This window comes from Coenobita brevimanus, chromosome 17 (assembly GCF_032717465.1).
Source record: "Coenobita brevimanus isolate Jiangsu-jjx chromosome 17, ASM3271746v2, whole genome shotgun sequence".
Taxonomy (NCBI): Eukaryota; Metazoa; Arthropoda; class Malacostraca; order Decapoda; family Coenobitidae; genus Coenobita; species Coenobita brevimanus.
Window position 1 is genome coordinate 21695255 of NC_136970.1, and position 8980 is coordinate 21704234.

Consider the following 8980-nt stretch of genomic DNA (forward strand, 5'->3'; position numbering starts at 1 on the left):
TACTAAATGCTCTCAACTCTCCAACTCGAATTCTTCCCGCTCCTTCTGGCACCTTGCCAAAAATCTTTCTAACAACTTTACCTCATCATCCTTCCCTCCTCTTTTCTACTCTGATGGTTCTGTAACTATTTCTTCTACTGATAAAGCAGATCTCTTCGCACAGACTTTCTCCTCCAATTCCACCTTAGACGATTCCGGTGCTGTTCCTCCATCACTTCCCCCCTCTGACTTCCTCATGGCTGACATTAAAATTTCTTCAGTTGATGTATTTTCTGCCATCACTGGCCTCAGTACTAACAAGGCATATGGGCCTGATGGGGTCCCTCCTGTTGTTCTTAAGAACTGTGCTTCTGTGCTTACACCCTGCCTAGGCAGGGTCAACTTGTACCTTTCCTTCTTGCTGGAAGTTTGCTCTCATTCAGCCAGTCCCAAAGAAGGGTGACCACTCCCAACCCTCCAACTATCGTCCAATTGCTTTAACCTCCTGTATTTCAAAAGTTTTCGGGTCAATTCTCAATAGAAAAATTTTAAGGCATCTTTCCTATCACAACCTTCTTTCCAATCGTCAGTATGGGTTCCGTCAGGGACGCTCCACTGGCAATCTTCTCACGTACCTTTCAAACTCCTGGTCATCCTCCTTTCGGGACTTTGGTAAAAGCTTTGCCATTGCACTTGGCATCTCAAAGGCTTTCGATCGAGTCTGGCATAAATCTTTAATTTCCAAACTGCCCTCCTACGGTTTCTATCCTTCTATCTTTGCCTTCATGGCTAGCTTCCTTTCTGGTCGTTCTATAGCCGCTGTTGTAGACGGCCATCGTTCTTCTCCTAGATCTATCAACAGTGGTGTTCCTCAGGGCTCTGTCCTATCACCAACTCTCTTCCTTTTATTCATCAATGATCTTCTAAGTTGTACATCTAACCCTATCCACTCATATGCTGATGACTCCACCCTTCATCTTTCCATTCGGTTCCCGCAACGCCCATCTCAACTGTTACTTCAACAAACAAGGGATGAGGCTATGGCACACCTAATGTCTGACTTGGCTCGTATATCTGACTGGGGTAAAAATAATATGGTTGTTTTTAATGCATCTAAGACTCAGTTCTTACACCTATCAACCCGACAAAATCTTCCACAGGTATACCCACTAATGTTTAATAATATTTAGTTTAATCCTGCATCATCCTTGAACATGCTTGGGGTTTCATGTACTCGGGACTTATCTTGGAAAGATCATATTACTTCTCTTGTAAAATCTGCTTCCAAGAGATTGGGTGTGCTAAGCCGACTCCGCTCTTTCTTTACCCCTGCACAATTGTTGACTCTATACAGGGGTTTTATCTGCCCCTGTGTGGAGTACAACTGTCATGTGTGGGAGGCTCCCCACATACAGCTCTTCTCAATAGGGTGGAGTCAAAGGCTTTTCGTCTCATTAACTCTCCTTCTCTTACTGACTCCCCTCAACCTCTGTCTCTTCGCCACACTGTTGCATCTTTATCTCTTTTCTATCGCTACTTTAATGGTCACTGCTCCTCTGAACTGTCTGCTTGCATTCCTCCACCTCTACGACGGGCGCGTAGCACCCGTCAAGCTTTAATGGTCACTGCTCCTCTGAACTGTCTGCTTGCATTCCTCCACCTCTACGACGGGCGCGTAGCACCCGTCTAGCAGCAAACTCTCATCCCTTTTCTGTCCAGCTCTCTAATGGAAGAGTTAACCGTTACTCCCAGTCTTTCATTTATGCAACAGGTCAGCTCTGGAACTGTCTCCCTCTGTCTGTATTTCCTGCTGCCTATGATCTCCAGTCTTTCAAACGCAGTGTGTCCAGGCATCTCAAAATGATCGGATCTTGAATTTGGCTCTCTATTGTATTTTGTTTTTCTCTTGGAAGGAACTGTTACTGCAGGCTCATGGCCTTTGGTTTCTTCTTCCTCACATAAAAAAAAAACTGAAGGTGAGCAATATACATATATATATATATATATATATATATATATATATATATATATATATATATATATATATATATATATATATATATATATATATAAATTTATATACGAGGTGCTACCCAAAAGTTCCAGTAATTTGAACACAGGGAGCCAACCGTTTGCAGTTTTGCCTTTTGCCACTAGGAGGAGTCAGCAACACCCTTTTTGCATCAGTGTGGCCCCGGCCGTTTCTGTGACTGGACGTGTTGTTGAGTTACGCTTACTATTGTAGCGTGGTGTGTAGGTGGTTTGGTGGTTTTGCAATGGCAGACCTCATGGAACAAAGAACCTGCATCAAGTCCTGCTTCAAGGCCAACAAGACAGCTGCAGAAACTCACTGGTTGCTTCAGTAAGCCTTTGGTGAACATGCCATGTCCCAAAGCAGAATATTTTTCTGGCACAAGTGGTTCAAAGAAGGACAAACATCGTCGAAGATGATGACTGTTCTGGACGACCGTCAATTGCAACAGCACCAGAAATCGTCGGAAATATTCGTCAGGCTATCCTTGCAGATCATAGACGAACTATCCATGATGTTTGTGATATGGTTGGACTGTCGCATGGGAGCATGCAACATACTTTGTCGGACGTGTTGGGCATGAGACGCATCACTGCAAAATTTGTGCCAAGACTGCTGAATGACAAGCAGAAAGCACATCGCACTGCAGTTTGCAGGGAGCTCAAGAATCAGGTCAGAGATGACGCCACCTTCATCTCCAAGATCATAACTGGTGATGAATCATGGGTTTATGGTTATGACCTGGAGACAAAGCAGCAGTCATCGCAATGGACGTCTCCCAATTCACCGAGACTGAAAAAAGCACGTCAAGTTCACAGCAATGTCAAGTCAATGTTGATCGTTTTCTTACCCGGTCAATCTGTGAGCAGAAAGTTTTACTCCGAAGTTTTGCAGCGTCTGAGGGAGAACATCTGTTGCAAATGTCCAGAACAGTGGAAGAACAAGGGATGGGTCCTGCATCATGCCATTGCCCCTGCCAACACATCTATTGTTGTCTGGCAGTTCCTGGCTTCCACTAACACGGTAGTCATTCCCCACCCACCCTATTCGCCTGTGACTTTTTCCTGTTTCCCAAGCTGAAATTACGACTGAAAGGGCGTCGATTTGACTCGACTGAGGAGAACCAGACAGAGTCGCAGGAGATGCTCAAGACTAGCACGCCTGAAGCCTTCTAGGGATGCATGGACTCGTGGAAAAATTGTTGGGACCACTGTATACATGCCCAAAGGGACTATTTCGAAGGAGACAGTGAGAACTAGGAGGTAAGGTACCTTATTTTCCTACAATATTCAAATTACTGGAACTTTTGGGTTGCACCTCGTATATATACAAATATAATTAGATAGATAGATAGATAGATAGATAAATAGATAGATAGATAGATAGATGGATAGATAGATAGACAGACAGATTAATTGATTGATTGATAGACAGATAGACAGATAGATAGTTAGATATAGATATATATATATATGTACTCATTGTAGATGAAGAACAGGATAAAGTTAAGCTTATTTATTCATTTTCAAACTTATCTTGACCTTAACCAAGTTTATTTCCTATTTGCTTTCTCCTTGCATACAAACATCATCTTAACCCTAGATAGGTAATGTGGGGTCTCAGAGACCCCAGTCCCCGAAATTTAATTTTAAAAAATATGAGCATAAGGTCTAAAGATCTGTCCGTCTCATTACCTTCCTGCCTAGTGATGCTCTTCATGGGGATGATGGGGTCATAGCTGTACCTGGCTCTGATTTTGCTCTATAGAGCCATTGGGGTATGTTAGACCCCAGATTACATATAATGTAACCTCAGTTGAGCCCTCTGTCAGGACTGCAATTATTACAATTATGTAACGACAGGCGATTGCATTATGTTACACTTGCTACAATTATGTAACTACAAACAATATGTACCATTTATGTAACAGTTGCATTAACAAGATGTAACTTTTATGTAACTTTAACTACAATTATGTAACTACAAACGATATGTAACAATTATGTAACGACAAACGATTGCATTATGTTACACTTGCTACAATTATGTAACTACAAACAATATGTACCATTTATGTAACAGTTGCATTAACAAGATGTTACTTTTATGTAACTTTAACTACAATTATGTAACTACAAACGATATGTAACAATTATGTAATGACAAACGATTGCATTATGTAACACTTTGCCAATTAACAGTTGCATTAACAAGATGTAACTTTTATGTAACTTTAACTACAATTATAAGGCCAAGACACTTATGTAACAGTTGCATTAACAAAATGTAACTACAGTTATAAGGCCAACACAATTATGCATTTCACTACAATAACCCAAGTACATACTGTATTACAGTTAAATAATTTACTTTAATGCATTTATTCAAATATGTATACAACTTGTTTAAAATGTAATATTACTGAATAATCACTATTTACTATAAATATTATATGTATACAATATTCATACAATTATGTTACTTTTACAATATTATGTATTTCACTTAATTAGCTTATAAGTTCATTATAAAGTGTATATAATATGTATTAATATGTTAGGACTATTAACTGTTGATGGTACGCCATTTTCGCGTGACCGAGCATATATTAGGAGTCCATATTATAATTACAAATCATAATAGATAGATAGATAGAGAGACAGATAGAAGCAGGGAGTCAGATGATGAGAAGGTATTGTGTCTGCGAGAATCGAGCAATGCTAAACATGCTTACACACTCTTAACTCAAGGAATGCTTTATAGGCACACGACAGCGCTTAGTGACCATACACACACATACACACATACTCACACACAGGCTTCTAGAACTTTCCACCCACAAGGAACACACGTGACACAACCTCTGCTACACCAGAATTTAGGAAAGAGAGCTCAGAAGGAGAGAAGCCATAGAACAGGCGGGTAGTGGGGAGAAGGGCTTAGCAACTTGAGAGAGAGACAGAGAGATAGCTAGCGGGACTCTACTTTATACTCCGCTCTGTGTGAGAGACTTGTTAATATTTCCAAGACAAATAAAAATATTCCCATACTATTCTTTACCTCTCCTGTCACTACATGACAAATGGGATAGAAGATTATCTACTTACAAGCTACTCAAATATAACAACCGCTCTCCCACAAGTCTAATATATATAGAAAACTCCACTACAAGTAACTACAAAGTCTTTTATGACACCTCTTGTGATTTTTTTATTTCAATTTGCTGTCTTTCTCCTTTTGTATACAGAAGGTCCCAACATCGGTTTACTGCACACCACCCAAGGAATCATGGTATTACTTTTCAATTTTGCAAGATTTAATTTTAAAATTTTTATACCGAAAATTTAACCTTTTTTGTATATACTTTAAAAAAACATATTTTTTCGATTAAACTTTATTTTTTCTGGCCCTATTTACAGATAAGGGGTTGAATTATTTGTGTATTGAAGCATTTTGAAATATCTCAAACGGAATTTTTTTTTTTTTTTTTCCGTGGGGTCTGTCAGACCCCACGTAAGTTAATATAGTAACAAAATCAAGATTACCTTACAAGGGTTAAGACTGTAAATACTCTGAAGTCTACCTTTCCAGGAACCTGCTTTACATTGCCCTGTGGCAGTCTCTTCTCTCTTTTACAGTATGTGACCTTGTTTCCTCCAAAATACATCCCCCACCCGAACCCAACCACACCCCACCCACTCCCACCCCACCACACCTCTTTCATCCGTACCCCATCCCATTCACCGCAACGTCACCCTACCCCACCCGTCCCCCACCTCACCACACACCACCTCACCTCATCCACCCACACCCCACCATACCACACCACACCCCACCCTGCCCCACCCGCCAGTGTTACCAGATCTCTATTGTCAAATTATGTTAGACTCCATTTAAAATTATGCTGAAACCATCGAAATAATGCTACTGGGACGACGAAATTATGCCAGCTTTATCCTAACTCTGAGAGTTAGTTAATTTTCACAGTAAACTATTATGCAGCCTTTAATAAGCTTAAGTAATAGCAACACAGGTCAACTGCATTGCACATAGAAAAAAAAAAAGGATCTCATTTGAGATAATGCTGAATAAGAACATAAAGCTGGCTTACAGTTGTAACAAATTAAACAAGGCTAAACATTTTTGTGACTGAGATGAGATCGGCATCATAATCCTTCTACTTTCTATATAATATTTTGTTATGACAATTAGCTACCAGCATTTGAATGAAAAAAAATATATATATATCACTGCGGTTATCTACTCTACTACAAAGAATTCAGCCCGTAAAAATTTCTGCCATTAACTAATTATTGTGACTGATTAAGAGGATTAGCCCAAATATCACAGATAATTAGTAACTCATAAACAAAACATTTTTTTTTTATACTGAAGCTTCTTAAAACAACGCACTAAATACAACTGACTATGAAATATGGAATAATAACTACTGTCGTATAAACATGAGTCTGTATTTCTATTGGCTTTCCATTACTGCTCTCATATTCCACAATTATTTCTCTCAGTTTTCTCAAATTAGTCAATATTTATGCTAAATGTACCAAAATTATGCTAAAATCATGAGTATGCCATATATTATGTTAGCCTATGAAATTCCCCTCAGATTATGCTATAAGCATAAAATTATGCCAGATCTCGTAACACTGCACCCGATCCACAATCATCCCACTCCACTCCACTACACACCACTCCACTCCACTACACACCACTCTACTCCACCGCACCCCACTCCGCCAAACCCTACAAATGACTCAATGGAAACTGTCCATGAGGGAAAAATATCACTGAAGATCCTATTGGGACAACAACAATGGTGTATCCAGCAGCAATTTGCTTGAATTAACCAAATTGTACTTTGCCTTTGTGCCAGATGAGGCCAGGTGAAGTGGCTTTGTGAGTGACTGAGTGTTGAGAGAGAGAGAGAGAGAGAGAGAGAGAGAGAGAGAGAGAGAGAGAGAGAGGAGAGAAACTACATAAGTTTTCTTATGGTACTCTTACTCGTACACTTATCATTTTTCTAATTAACATGTACATATTTCCCATCATAGAATGTTAATCATCATTAGTTATCCATATACTTTCTTTCACTTTCACGTCTGCCATTCTGACTCTCACTCACTCACCCTCACCCCTGCCAGTCAAACCAGCCCTCACCCTCATCCTCACCCTGCTTGTGCCGAGGAATTAGTTCCCGTTCTATTGGTTTGCCCTTCCCTGAACTTTAAATAAAGGCAGATTTCCATACCCGTGTGTTCTTACCTATCTTTTCTGATCTAATTGTATCTTTACAGGAATGAGTCCAGCTCGTACTGTCCCGTGCATCAAACTGTTTTTATCAAACATATTCTTAAATTTATGAGTAGTTTTCGCACACACTACCGTGTTTCATTCGGTAGTGCATTCCACTGATCAGTTGCCCTATTTGGGAAACTGAATATCCTTACGTCTTTGTCACCTCTCCTTTTATGCAATTTTTTGCATTGTCCTCTTGCTGATGCCTCCCCATAAGTTATATAGTCATTGAAGCCTATTTTATCTTTCTCTGAGATGCGTTTATTTAACGTTATCATGTCTCCTCTTTTCCTCCTCTCTGGTAATATTGGAAGGTTCAGTTTTTCTGGTCTTTCATATCTTTCGTTCCTTCACATTTATGTGGTCAGCCGGTTATAGTCTGTTATTGATAATCATGCCTAGGTCCTTCTCTCTTTTTGATGTGTGTCGAGTTGAGCTTCCTAGCTTATTATCCCCATCTGGTCTTTTTCCACTTTTACCAAACTTAATTACATGGCATTTGTCGACACTGAATTCCCTTTTCCATATAATGCTCCATTTATGAAGCTTATTTAATTCTTCTTGTAGCTCTCTGCAAGAGTTTGTGTTTGTACAGTAATTCTCCTTTGTACTTTTTGCATCATCAGCAAACGTATTTAGATAGCTTTCATTTACAATATTTCTGTCTGTATCATTTATATGTACTAAGACGCTGAGTACACCGCTTCCCGTCCGACCAGCGAAGTTAAGCAACGTTGGGTCTGGTTAGTACTTGGATGGGTGACCGCCTGGGAACACCAGATGCTGTTGACATCCCTACGTGTCAAGTGGGGTTGGTGGAGGATTAGTGCCCCTCCCTGTAAAACAATTAACTCTAAGCCCTTGGCCACCCCGTTTGGGATACATGGCGTCTGGGAATGAATGAATGAAGAACATAATTGGTGCCAGCACTGAGACCTGTGGAAATTCACTAGTCACTTCTCTCCATGATGAGTAATTACCCCTTTTTATTGTTCTCATTTCCGTTTTTCTGAGAAAATCCTATACCCAACAGAACGAATTACCTTGGATTCCTCCTTGATGGTACAGTTTCCATAAAAGTCTTTGGTACGGTACGCTGTCAAATGCTTTCTTAAAATCTAAATAGATACTGTCCACCCATCCTTCTTTTATTCGTAAGTGTTTCTGTAACTCTATCACAGTAGCTTAATAGAGTTGTAACACATGATTTTTGTTTTCTAAAACCGAACTGTCTTTCTGTTTTCATAATGTATCTTTCTAGATGGTTTACCCCCATTGTTCTTATTATCTTTTCTAGTACCTTGCTGACAACACTGGTCATGGATACTGGTCGGTAGTTGAGTGGATTCTATTTCCTTTCTTGAATAGGGGAACAATGTTTGCTTTCTTCCAAATACTGTATCAGGTAGTTTACCTGGACTTAAGGATTCCTTGAAAATTAAATATATTGGTATGCTTAACTCTTCTGCACAATCATGTAGAACCCAAACTGAAATTTCACGAGGACCATTTGCTTTTCTTTTGTCAATTTACTTAACTCTTCCTGTACCTCTTGTTGCCATATTCGTAGGTCTGGTAATAAGTGTGGGCATGCACTTTCCTATCATCCCACTCAGAATTACTTTCTTCTGTAAAAACTGAGTGGAACCTTTTATT

At 39.6% G+C, this 8980-nt stretch overlaps 1 pseudogene; it reads left to right on the top strand.

The window, feature by feature from the left end:
• Positions 1-7997: 7997 nt before the first annotated feature.
• LOC145391282 (5S ribosomal RNA) lies at positions 7998-8116 on the top strand (annotated as a pseudogene).
• The last annotated feature ends 864 nt before the right edge of the window (positions 8117-8980 follow it).